Source organism: Marmota monax, unplaced genomic scaffold (genome assembly GCF_021218885.2).
Source record: "Marmota monax isolate L192 unplaced genomic scaffold, Marmota_monax_Labrador192_F-V1.1 WCK01_AAM20220418_F8-fsc00016, whole genome shotgun sequence".
NCBI classification, from domain to species: domain Eukaryota; kingdom Metazoa; phylum Chordata; class Mammalia; order Rodentia; family Sciuridae; genus Marmota; species Marmota monax.
The window spans coordinates 4,107,594-4,120,488 of NW_026695209.1; positions in this window are offsets into that span (position 1 = coordinate 4,107,594).

The following is a 12,895-nucleotide window of genomic DNA, read 5'->3' on the forward strand; positions in this document are numbered from 1 at the left end:
TATTTCAGAAAGTGATATTTATTAAAATACCTACAAATAATGTAGTCTGTGCTCCACAGAAATATAACCTTTCCTGTTGTTATTTAGCAATTTGATATTTCTTAAAAAGCAAAAATGATGGATAAAACTTCATAAAATATGATGGAACTACTTTATTAACAAGTCAAATAACATTACAACAAATATCTTTGTTTTTTAATGTTTGTCTAATAGGCTCTCTTTGTCAATACAGTACAATTTCACTCTAATAAAATAATATGGATAGCCCCAATAATTTGCCCAGTCCCTTGGACTTATGTAATTGAGTTGTATAACCATTCTGGTGGAATTTTCCTTTGCACATCTTGAACCAGCTCCTTACTGAACTGGTTTCTCTGTCAGTTCATATGTATAAACAACAAGATTTTAGAAATATGAAAGATATTACAGATGTCAGGGAGAGGATTCTGTGTAGGGTAAATTTAACTCAATCTTATGTCTCAAAAGTCCCAAGCAGTATTTCATTTCTAAATTTTTCAGGACAGTGGAAGTAGGAGAGGAAAATTTGTGTTAGAAAAGGAGTAAAATATTTGTGTTGTGGCAAAATAAAACCCTGCAGGGTTTGCATAAGGTATATGTAATTGATATGATAATGCAAAAGAATAACATAGTATGTGCCCAGACCCATTTCTCAGAATTAGCATGTTGCCACATGGGGGAATTCAGAAACCAGGCTTCAGGATGACTGGGTTATTGCTTCAGACTGTAACAGTGTGGCTATAAGGATTGTCCATGGACTCCATCACTGCAAGGAAACACATTTAGGGGTGTGCAAAAGGCCAGCAATGCCTCTGTGAAATCAATGCCTTAAAACACATTGTTCAGGCCACAGCAGTGCTTTATGAGATGCTGTTTCCTAAAAAGCTGACAGGGTTCCTGGCATGGCTCTTGCTACTCTATACCTGTGGGTCTGAGACAGATTACTCAGTACTTCTCTTTTCCAGCTTTATCACTTGCAAAACTGAGATAATGAACTTCAACTTTAAGACACCGCTCATGTCACATTAAGTAGAATGGAAATGCACCAACTGCATTGCAACTGAGATGAAGGTGACAGGACAGGAGATTTACAGGTGCAATAATTTTGCTTTCAGGTAGTTCAATTTGTACAATATCCATAAAATATTGAAGATCAATGTAGCTCCATCTTGAAAGCCAACATATTTCTTAGGATACTTATTTTTCTTCTTGGTACTCTTTGTGTTGACTGCAGAATATTTTGTATCAACTATTTTCTATTATATTTATTTGAAAAATTGTCAGCATTTATCTTTATTAATTTTGATATTGTTGCATAAAGATGTTCTAAACATTAAATAAAACCTAAAGGGTGTCTAATGTCTACTAGTTGGTGCCAATATTGGCCAAACCATTTGACACATTAGAATTAAATCATTTTTTGTGTACTATTGGCTTAGGAAGAATGGAAAGTAAACACATGTCTACAGACAAAAGCCATACCACAAGATAACAGTTTATTTTATTTACTTTTTAGATAGGCAAATCTTTGCGTACCACTCTACAGGTGATAGGGAGTTGGTTTACCCTTTGTTAGTAATTACAAAGATTGATTAGCTGATTCCAAATGACTGCTAGAGTGGGAAAATTAAAAGTAAACCCAAATAATCATGCAATGTTATTAGGCCAAGGCTGGTGGTATTTGAGGGCGTGTTCTATTTGTCACAGAGAAGAAAATCTAGGTAACTTTGGTGTCATCTGACAGATATTATAGACAGAGATATAAAATCTTCTGCTGGGAAAGATGACAGTTGTTCCATAGTATAGAAATAGGTGGAAAAAGAGGATCCAAAAGGCTGGCTATTTGGCGAGGAAAGAATAGGAATGTCCTTGGTCAATATTATAAAAATAAATGGGCTAATGGAGAAATACATTTTATTTATTCATTTACTCATTACATTTAATACTAATTTATCCATTCATTCACTCATCAGTTTACCAATTCATTCAATAGTAACCTCACTAAAACAATTTGATGTATTTTTCTTCCTGTTTATATTTTATTGTGGATTTGGCCATCGATTGTATTTGTTTCTTTCTTTTAGGGGTTTGTTACAGTTTAGATATGAGGTGTCCCCAAAAAGCTCATGTGTGAGACAATGCAGGGATTTTCAGAGCTAAATGATTAGATTATGAGAGGTGTAGCCTAATTAGTGAATTAATCTACTGATATGGATTAACTGGTAGTAACCATAGACAGGCAGGATGTGGCTGGAGGAGAAAGTCACTGGAGGTTTGGCTTTGAGGTTGATATTTTATTCCTGGTGAGCAGAAATTTTTCTGCCACACCTTCTGCCATGGTATTCTGCCTCACCTCAGGCCTAGAGCTATGGTGTCATTTTCCCTCCTCTACGTGGTTCTTATCAGCTCTTTTTTGTCACAGTGACAAAAACGTTGGCTAAAACAGGCCTATAGTTAATAGAATATGTTGAGGGTATTTTCTTCACATCAGACACCACCTTAGAAACAAACCAATCAACAACCAGACAGACAAATGCTGGAATCTAAAAAAAGAAAATCCAAACACCAAATATTTTTAAAAATTTAGCTAGTGCATCATTGCTATGTGGACTGACCCAATTTCAAATTCCACTAATTAATCAGCAAATGAAGTGATAAATAAGAATATTTTTTGTTCTAAATTTGTACCAACTTTGTAATTACTTACATGTAAAATGTGGGGCTCTATTCATTTCAGTCACCAGCTAAGTTAATGAGTACACAGGGAAGGAAAGGTTTGCAAAATTATTGTAATTAAGTTGCTTCAAAGGGCTACATTCTGGAAAAACAAGGAACTGAAGATTTTAGTCCCCTAAAGAGATAAGTAAATATCCTGTAAGGAACCAAATATATTTTCTGCCTTAAAGTACTCTGATTTTGGGGATTACAGTTAAAATCACCTGGAGATGTCACACAATCTGAATGAAAACAGTTTGCTAGACTATGTTGGCTTCTGAGGGAGCATAATATGACAATTTAAGAACATTGGTTCTTCCTACCACATTCTTTGACAGGTGGGAGGGGGATACTAAAGCAGTCTGCTGTTTAGAAAAAAAATACTTCCATCTTTATTTTTATTATATGTTCCACGTATAAAAGTGTGATGGTGTCAAAATGAACCCCACTTTTACATATGGCTATAAGGTACTAATAAAAACATTAAAAAGTTTCATTCTGTTTTAAGGATCTATTAAAAACAAATCTTAAGTAACTAACATCTTAGAAGATATGTAGAAGATAGTGAGAAGGCAAGATTCAAGAAGGTTACATGTATGTATCTTTAGGTTCCTTCTTTGCTTTTTAATTCTTTTTAATGTAAAATTGGAATTTGTTGGCAAATACACTAGTCATCTTGATATATTTGTAGTCATAGAGGTATGGCTATGTGGTTGGAAATAGGAGATTGTATTATGTAAAGCTGAAATTTTCAGCCTACCAAGTTAATAAAGATATTTAAGGAAAAATCATCAGCATAGCGCATATTAACAGAATTAGAGGCAGCAGTTCTCACAGGCCACATTAAACCACTGTTATTGTTCAGATGTGGTGTCCTCCAAAAACTCACATGTGAGACAATGCAAGAAGGTTCAGAGGAGAAATGATTGGGTTGTGAGAGCCTTAACCTAATCAGTGAATTAATCCCTTTATACAGATTAACTGAATGGTAACTGAAGTGTTAGGGAGTGGATGGAGGAGGTGGGAATTGGGGGCATGGCTTTGGGGTATATATTTGTATCTGGCAAGTAGAGTCTCTCTCTTCTTCCAGATCATCATGTGAGCCATTTCCCTCCACCACACTCTTCCGCCATGATGTCCTGCCTCACCTTGGGCCCCATGGAATAGAGTTGGCTGTTGGTGGATCTGGAACTCTGAAACTGTGAGACCCTAAATAAACTTTTCCTCTATAGTTGTGCTGGCCGGGTCTTTTAGTCATAGCAGCAAAAATAGCTGACTAAAACAACCATCATCTGTACCTTTCACTCCTTTTCAATTCCCTTCTTTCTTGAGTCTCTGGGCTTCCAGTACTTCATACTGACTCTGCTCCTACACATTAACAAAATGCTCTTTATCCAACCAAATTTTCCATTTTCTTGTTTTAATTTCCAACAGCGCTAGCTTCATATCCTAGTGTTTATTTGGTGATTTTTTTGGTAACTCCAACTAAAGTGTAGTCACTAGAGGAGGATATGAATTCTTCAGTCCTCTTCACCTGGAACCTTGGGATGTTTACCACCTTGGCCTGTTGAGATGTAGGTTTCCCTAGTTGTTCTCCCTGGCAACAGGATTGAGTCAGGGTTCAGGCTTGTTCAACATGGACTTGTAATTAATGGTAATGATGACTTCTTGAAGAATGGGTACAAGGACCCAGCTAGGACAATTAAAATCTTTCTATAAACTTTTCCTTTGGAAATTATGGCAAACACAACCTGTCTTTCTTTTAGATGACTAGGTGGAGTAGATAATTTGATTTAGAGATTCTGGATGCCATCTTTCTTTTCTTCATTGTTGTAAGAACATTTAACAAGAGATCTACTTTAGTGTAAAGTGCTATTAACCATAGGTATCATGTTGTTCAGCTGAGTTCAAGAACTGAATCATCTTTCATAACTGTGACTTTATACTGACTGAGGTATAAACCAACTCTCCATCTGCCCCTATGCCTTACCCCTGGCAAATACCATTCTACCTTCTGTTTCTGGGTGTTTGACTACTTTATATAGTTTCACTGTTTTGGAAGTGAAGTATTTGCCTTTTTCAAGCTCACTTATTTCACTCAGGATCCACATTGGTGGACATGGCAGGATTTCTCTTCATAAGGCTCATTAATATTTAATTGTATGCAAATACTACATTTTCTTTATCCATTTATCCACTGATGGATACTAGATCATTTTCATACATTGACCATTTGAATAATGCTGCAATAAATAGAGGAGCAGTGAGATTGCTAAATTATATGGTAGGTCTATTTTTAAATTTTTTGAGGACGCTCAATGCTGTTTTCATAATATCTGCACCATTTTACTTTCCTGTCAACAGCTTATGAGGATTCAAATTCCTTCATATCAACGCTTGCGATTTTTGATAATAAATAATAAACAAAACTAATAAATCCTAAGATGTAAAAGAATATCATATTATGATTTTGATTTACACTTCCATAATGATTAATGATGTTGAGGATCTTTTCTTTTACCTGTATGACTTCTTTTGAGAAGTGTTTATTTAAGTCCTTAACCCAATTTAAACATTTTTTGTTTTTTTGCTATTTAATTTAATGTACCTTATGTATTTTTGCATATTGTGGGTTTAAAAATGTTTTACCTTTCCATGCTTTTTATTTTCTTTGTCCTATAGAAATTTTTTAGTCCAATGTAGTCCCACTTATTTGTTTTTTAATTATGCTGCCTATGTTTTTATAGCATATTCAAGAAACCATTGCCAAGACCAACGTCATGAAGATTTTCCCCTTTTTCTTCAAAGAGTTAGAGTGCTGGGCCTGCTCTTGCATTTATATCTCTTTAATACAATTTGCATTAACAATAGCATATGGAGCAGGACAATGTCCAATTTCATTATTTGGTATGTAGACATTCACCTTGTCTGATACCATTTATTAAAGAGATGTTTCTTGATAACACTGCATTCTTGGCACCATTATGAAAAATCATTTGGTTTTCTTATATGCATTGGTTTATTTCTGGATTCTCTATCCTACTAGTCTGTACATCTATCTTTATTCCAGTACAGTACTCTTTTAACTATTGGATTTGTGTCTCTTTCTCCCTCCAGTTCAGTAAAAGCTTGCTTTATATGCTTAGAGTCTTTGATGTTGAGTGCATATATATTCATAATTGCTATGTCTTCCTGGATGAATTGATCTTTTTCTTCGTATATAATATTCTTTTTTCCTATGATAACTTCTGATTTAAAAATCTATTTTTTTTCTGATGTAAATGTAGCCACTCTGCTCTCATTTGGTCACCATTTTTTATGGGATATATATTTTTTATACTTTTAGCCCACATGTGTTCGTAAGGCTACTGTGAGTCTCTTGTAGATAGCACATAGATGGATCTTATTTTTTATCCACTGGGCTGCTCTATGTCTCTTAGTAGGGGATTTTAACCTTATGGAGATACACACACACACACACACACACGCACATAGATATCTATCTATCTACAATCAGGACTGAAGAAATATATATATATATATATATATATATATATATATATATATATATATATATATACATATATGTGTATATATATATATATATATATATATATATATTTGCCTTTGTTAGTGTTTTCTTTTTTAAAATTTTATATTTATATAAATTTTAATATATATATGACATAAGAATTCATTTCAATGCATAACACACATATAGAGAACAATTTTTCATGTCTTTGGCTGTACACAAAGTAGAGTCAAACCATTCATGTCTTCATACATGAACTTGGGATAATGATGTCTATCTCATTCCACTGTCTTTCCTACCCCCCTTCTCTCTTTCTTCCCTCCCTCCCCTTTGACCTATCTAAAGTTCCTCCATTTCTCCCATGCTCCCCGCCCCCCCACACCTTTCTCATTATGGATCAGCTTCCTCATATCAGAGAAAACATTTGGCATTTGGGTTTGGGGGATTGACTTACTTCACTTCTTTATTGCCCTTTCTTTTATTATTTTCTGTTTGGTAGTGCTCTTACTCTTTTAAAAACCTTTCTTGCAGTCTTCTTTAGGAGCTATGATTTTTAAATTACTAATTTATAATGACTTAAATGTTATCTAAGTAAAATTAAAATATGATTATTGGAAGTATGTGTTTTTATATCCAAATTATAAATGAGTTTTGAAGCAGAGTACATTCATAATTTGATGACTGTATAAGTAAATGATGTTTAATCACACTATAAAACACTGTTCATTTTTCTCTTAGTCACAAATATAAAGTGGTAGGTGTAAGCGTGTTTTATCCTTTTTCCTCTGAGTTTTTCTTCCATGAAAGCAAGACTTACTGATGGCTCAACACACAGACAGTGTTCAAAGTGAGATGGTCAGTGTTAACCCTTGTCACATGCAGGGCAGAAATACTCACCAGGCCTGAACATTTTGAGATGATTTCCTCACTGGCTCTTTGAAATCTATTTGCATTTGTCTGAAACATTTTTTGTACCTAACCCTTTTGTTTGGTTGATTCATATTCATTCTTGAGATGCCACTTTGTATTTTACTCAAGTATGAGTCAGCAGGCATTCATATATTTTCTATTAGAACATTTAGTGTAATGAATTTTTATTGAATATTTTATCATTTATATCTATTATTAGACTTGAAGTTTGTTGAAAGCAGACACCATTTACAGTTAATTTTATGCACTCAATTCAGGGTGCTTACTAAGTAATAGTGTAGGTTCTGGTGATATAGGTGAATGAAACCCATTTCCCTGTGCTATTATGAAAACCTAGGAGCAGGTGCAATAAAGGGAAGAAACCTAATTTTGAGTTGAAATTCAAGAAACATCTCCTTTACTGTCATTTAAAGTAATCTTTAAAGATGATAAATAACTAGCCATGTGGATAGTGTGAAGAGTGTTTCAGGGAACATATAGGCATTTACAAATAACTTAAAGTTGGGAAAAAGTTAGGTGAATCCCAGAAACAAAAAGAAGCAAATCTGATGGACTATAGTGAGTAAATTAGGTGCTGAATGCAAAGTGAGTCTGGAGATGTGGTAGAAGCAGAATCATGTCCACACTCACAGGTGATGTGGAAATCTGGATGGTAATAGCTTAAGCAGAGTGTGTTCTTGTAGAATGATTTGTTTTTTAAATAAAGGATCAACAGTGTCAAATGCTGGGGAAGGTCAAGAAAGACCAAGGCTGAAGCATTCCTTGGAATGAGTAGCATAGAAGACATTGGGATTGTGTCTAAAGCAGTTTTGGTGGGGGAGGAGGAGTAGAAATTAGTTTTGCATGATTGGAAGTTTGGGAAGAGGAAACAGTATACAAAAAACCCTGGTTCCTTACAGAAATAGGATGGTAGTTTGTTGGCAACAAGAGTTAAGAAAAGTCAACTTTTAAAAATGGGAAACATACACTTAGAACATGACTTAGCATAGGAGTCAACTAAATACTTTAACAAAATTTTGAGAACATGTCAAGGTAAAGTTTATTATGCAAATAAATCAACATTCTAGAGTCAGAGACATTATAACTCAAACCTATTTGATTTCTGATTTTTGTCTGACAGTCTTATATCTTCAACCTTTAAGAGACATTTTGCATGTTTCATAAGTACCTACCTAAAGTCCAGTCTGTTACAAATTAATTCAGAAAATATGAATGTTGGAAATACATTTTCTAACATGAAATCTTGAATAATAATCTTTTAAACATTACAGATACCAACACTTGCTATATGTGTAGCAATTTCTTCTATCCTGATTTCAGCTTCCCAAAGCACTTTAATTAGTAAGATGTACACATTATACCCTTTATTTATTTACAGAATTCTTCAAATCAAGGACTTCAAATTCTTCAAATCAAGGGGCTGACTCCTTAATCCCAAAGGACAAAATAAGAATAAAAATATATAAATTATAAATCAATACTAGTTTAAGTTGAGTCCATACTGAGAAGTATTACTTCTAAAAGGAAGGAATGCTACTCTTTTTGTAAATGAGAAGCATTTTGCCATGATTTTCAGCCTTGTAGACACAATCTATCCATTGGAGGGATGAGTTTCCCAAATAAGACAAAGGCCTCAAATGTTATGCTGATTTTGCTCAGGTGAGAAAAACAATTTTCACTCACTCTTCTTTCATGGGTCTCATAAGAAAATAAATTTTCTGGATAAAAATTGTGCTTCCCAGTAGGAGCTGCTGAAGGTCAACATGACACTGAAATTTAGAGCAAACACTCTGAGCTTTTGGGTTGATGGAATAGTTACTGATTGAAATAAAGATGGAAGAAAAAAAATTGTACCAGAAATTACCAGTATTCTCTTTAGTAGAAACAATGCAATCATTTCTACTTGTCTCAAACAACTTGTTTATTCTATCTGTCAGACTCTGTGATTTTCCTTTTTGAAGCAGGCAAGTCCCATTCTTCGAACAGAGTTTGACAGTGAATTCATCAGGTATATGTACTACTGAATAATACCTAATGGTCCTAGTTTTTCTCCTTTCTCTGCTCAAAGTACTTTTGCAAATGTAGAGCAAATCCCCTAAAGCTTTGTCAAGTCACACTTCACAGAACACCAAATGTATATTTTTAAACATACTTGTATCCACATACATTGTATAAACTCAATTTTTGCAACTCAAACTAGTGTTTTGTTTTTCTCTCAGAAAGTGAGAAACATCTTATAGGGATTCTGAGCTGACTCCTTAATCCCAAAGAACTCTCATCAGGAGGGAAAAGAAACTTTTCAGGGAAATCAAATATTTCTGCTGCTCAGAGAAAAGATGTCTTGAGTATGCACATTTAATTAAAAAGCTGTTTAAAATGGAATGCCTTTCCTTTCCCAAGATTCTGGAAGTTTCCTTTCCACAGATATTTTGAATGAGTTGATCATTTCCTCAGATTGAATTGAACAGTTTGTGCTGGGCTTTGCAGACCTTCTCTGATGCAGTCCCTTTCCTAACACTACCAGGTAAATCCCAGAGTGGCCTTAAAAGGGTTTCCGCCTAAGCAATAAAATCTTCTATGCTCTCAGAGAGACACTGTTTAATTTAAGGTGGTCCCAATAGGAAGAAGAACACATTACACAAAAGGTATGTTACGAGAGTGAAGTGTTTTGGCATTTTACGTAATCAAATCTGTCTTTTTAATTATCTCCTCTTGAGTCACTATCCCAGACTAAAACCACCCATATCCATTCAGTTTTCTTCAAAAACGACGAAGTTACTCAGGCTACCCATTCACTTGTGACATAAAAATATTCTCTTAAGTAGGGGAAAGAATTCTAACTTTGACTTTTATTTCAAAATTCAAAAGTCTTTTCCATTCCCTTTTTCATATTTTTCCCTTTTTAGTTTAAGCATTGCAGGATAACTATATAGCTGTGACTACACACTCCGATTTATTCTATATTTAAAAGTGCTTCTTCAGTGGGAAAATGAAAGCTGAACTTATTAATTTAAGTTGGCAATCAGCTCCTCACTTGAAAGTGTACATGTATTTTTGTACTTAGTTTCTTTCCTAGAGATGAGAAGCAAGGTCTATAGATGACAGCATTATCCATGAGCAAGGCCAACAATTTTAGAAGAGAGAAATGTGCAGAAAGTGCTGAATACAAGCCATCAGAAGTGGGAATGGGAACCTTGATACTAAGATGTACATTTTCTCACTCTTTCCTAGATTTCTCCTTCTCAATTTAAGCAGAACTTTGTACTTGAAGTCTGACTTGCTCTGTATTTTGTGTTTCTTTTCTCTTTGCTAGATTAAGAGCATCGACATCTCTTTAGCCTCTCAGAAATCACAAAGCTGTGTCCATCTTCTCACTGTCTCACCTGTTGGAGTCTCATTTATCAGCATGACTCCCAGGACTCTAGTGAATCAAATAAATCCATCTCTCCTAATCTATTGGCTTTGGCGATTTTCTTCTTTCTTTCTTTCTTTTAAGGTATTTTTTATTCCACATTTTAAAAGTATTTTTATTTGTTTAAATTAGTTATACATGACAGTAGAATAGATTTATGCACTTTGATATTTTATGCATAGATGGGGTATAATTTGTCATTTTTTTTCTGATGGTACATGTTGTAGAATCACAAAGGTCATGCAGTCATATATGTACATAAGGTGATAATGTCTGTTTCATTCTATTATCCTTGCAGTATAGTTGTATATAATGATGTGATTTGCTGTTACAAATTGATTGTCTATTTAGATGCTCATAAACTCTTCACTGTGCTGTAGCATAGTTTCTGGCTATCAGAATCCCCTGTCTGCCACTGCCATGGGGATTATAGTCTAAAATATCAGCTGTGTGCCATCAAACTGCTGACTTAACAAACCAAGTGTTCGCTGGATCCTATATATTCTATAGCATAACACTTTAATGCACTTTCTCATTTTTATAAAACACTATCCAAGTCCCTGAGATTGGCAATTTCTAGTTTTTATTTTCATGAGTCTCCCTTTGTATCTGGCAATGCAGCATTCATCTTAAGTGACAGTGTTTGTGAATTTTATTATTATTCCAATTGCTCTTTGCTAATATCAAATGTATTCATTTCTCCCAAATAGGATTTGTCCCAATTTACCATCTTTTCTCTTGAACTTGAGGAAATATATGATGCAAGCTTCATATTGATTCTCTTCCTAAAGTGAGAAAATAATCTTCCTATTCATTCATAATACACTTGCACCTTGACACCAGATCTTTTCTAGTAGCATTTTAATAGGTAAATTATCAATCTGTTAAAAAGAAATTATACTAGCTTTTGGTCTTTTATTTTAGTTCAAAAATTCTTTGACTGATAATTGTCCTTTAAGGAATTCTCAACAATATTCCAAATATAACAACAGTTCTCCCACAGAGTCTTCCTAAGTTTTATACAGATGTTAAAATGTAAGACAGTTGTGGAACTTCCATTGTTTTTTCCTAAATTGTGAATCTTTCATGAATTTTGGGAATTTTATTATGAAGAACTGTTGTTGCATTCCTGAAAGGGCCATGATTCTGTTCTGGACATCAGATTCTTAAATATTCTTAAAGCTAGTTGTGGTGATTCCTCTTCAGGCTTTTGTGGTTGTTTTTGTTACTATTATTATCCATCCTTTTGGACTTAATATCAACATGTATTTTTTAAAAATGACTACTTATAGATCTTAGAAATATTTTAATCATTTGGGATATTAGACTCTCTCTAATATCCCAAATTCCACTGAAGTGTTTTGCTTACTCCAAGAATAATTTCTCCTTGACTCAAACATCAAGGTACTAAGTTTATTACTTGAAGGACATGTGGTTGTAAATGCCTCTTTCCTGACATCCATAATTTCAGCTTTCTGGCTTTCATGCATTTTTGTTCATTGCCACAGTACCAGTGTTTCTCATATCCTATTTATGTCAATCATATATTCAAAATATTCTCTGACATGAGGAAATAACTCATCTTCTGTTTGCTTACTTCAAACTTCATCAGCTGTTTAAAGTACAGATCAAGTTTCTGTCTTCCTTTGTTTGAACTGTTCCAAGGACTACAATGGCAAATCCTTTCTTTTCACCAATAGAAATTCAACATTCTGTGCTGTAGTTCAATTATGCAGACTATTATGGGCTGTTCCCCCCAAATTTGTAGGTTGAAGCTCTAATTCTCAGTATCTCAGAATATGTTGAATTTGGAGAAAGGGACTTTAAAGAGGTTAATTAATGTTAGATGAGGACATTAGAATAGGCCATAATCCATGACTAAGTTTCATTTTAAGAAGAGGAAATTTGGACAAGTAAAGAGACACCAGGGATTTGGGCACAGAAGAACATGTGTGTAGAAAGCTCCAGCACAATCATTTACCAGTTAAGGAGACAGGCGGGAGGAGAAGCCAACTCTGTTGTCTCTTTGATCATGGACTTACAGCCTCCAAAACAGTAAGAAAATTAATTTCTGTAGGTTAAGTCACCCATTCTGTGGTACTTTGTTATGGTATCCCTGAGTTCATTACTTTTAAAACCCTGGTCAATTCAAGGATTAATGAAATATATGAACTATTGATTTCTGTAAAGGATTGCAAATGCTCTTAGATTAGTTATATTTATTGAAACAGAAGAACGACTTTTTAAAAAGGTTATTGAAAAGTAGAATTAATACCTTCTCTGCAAAA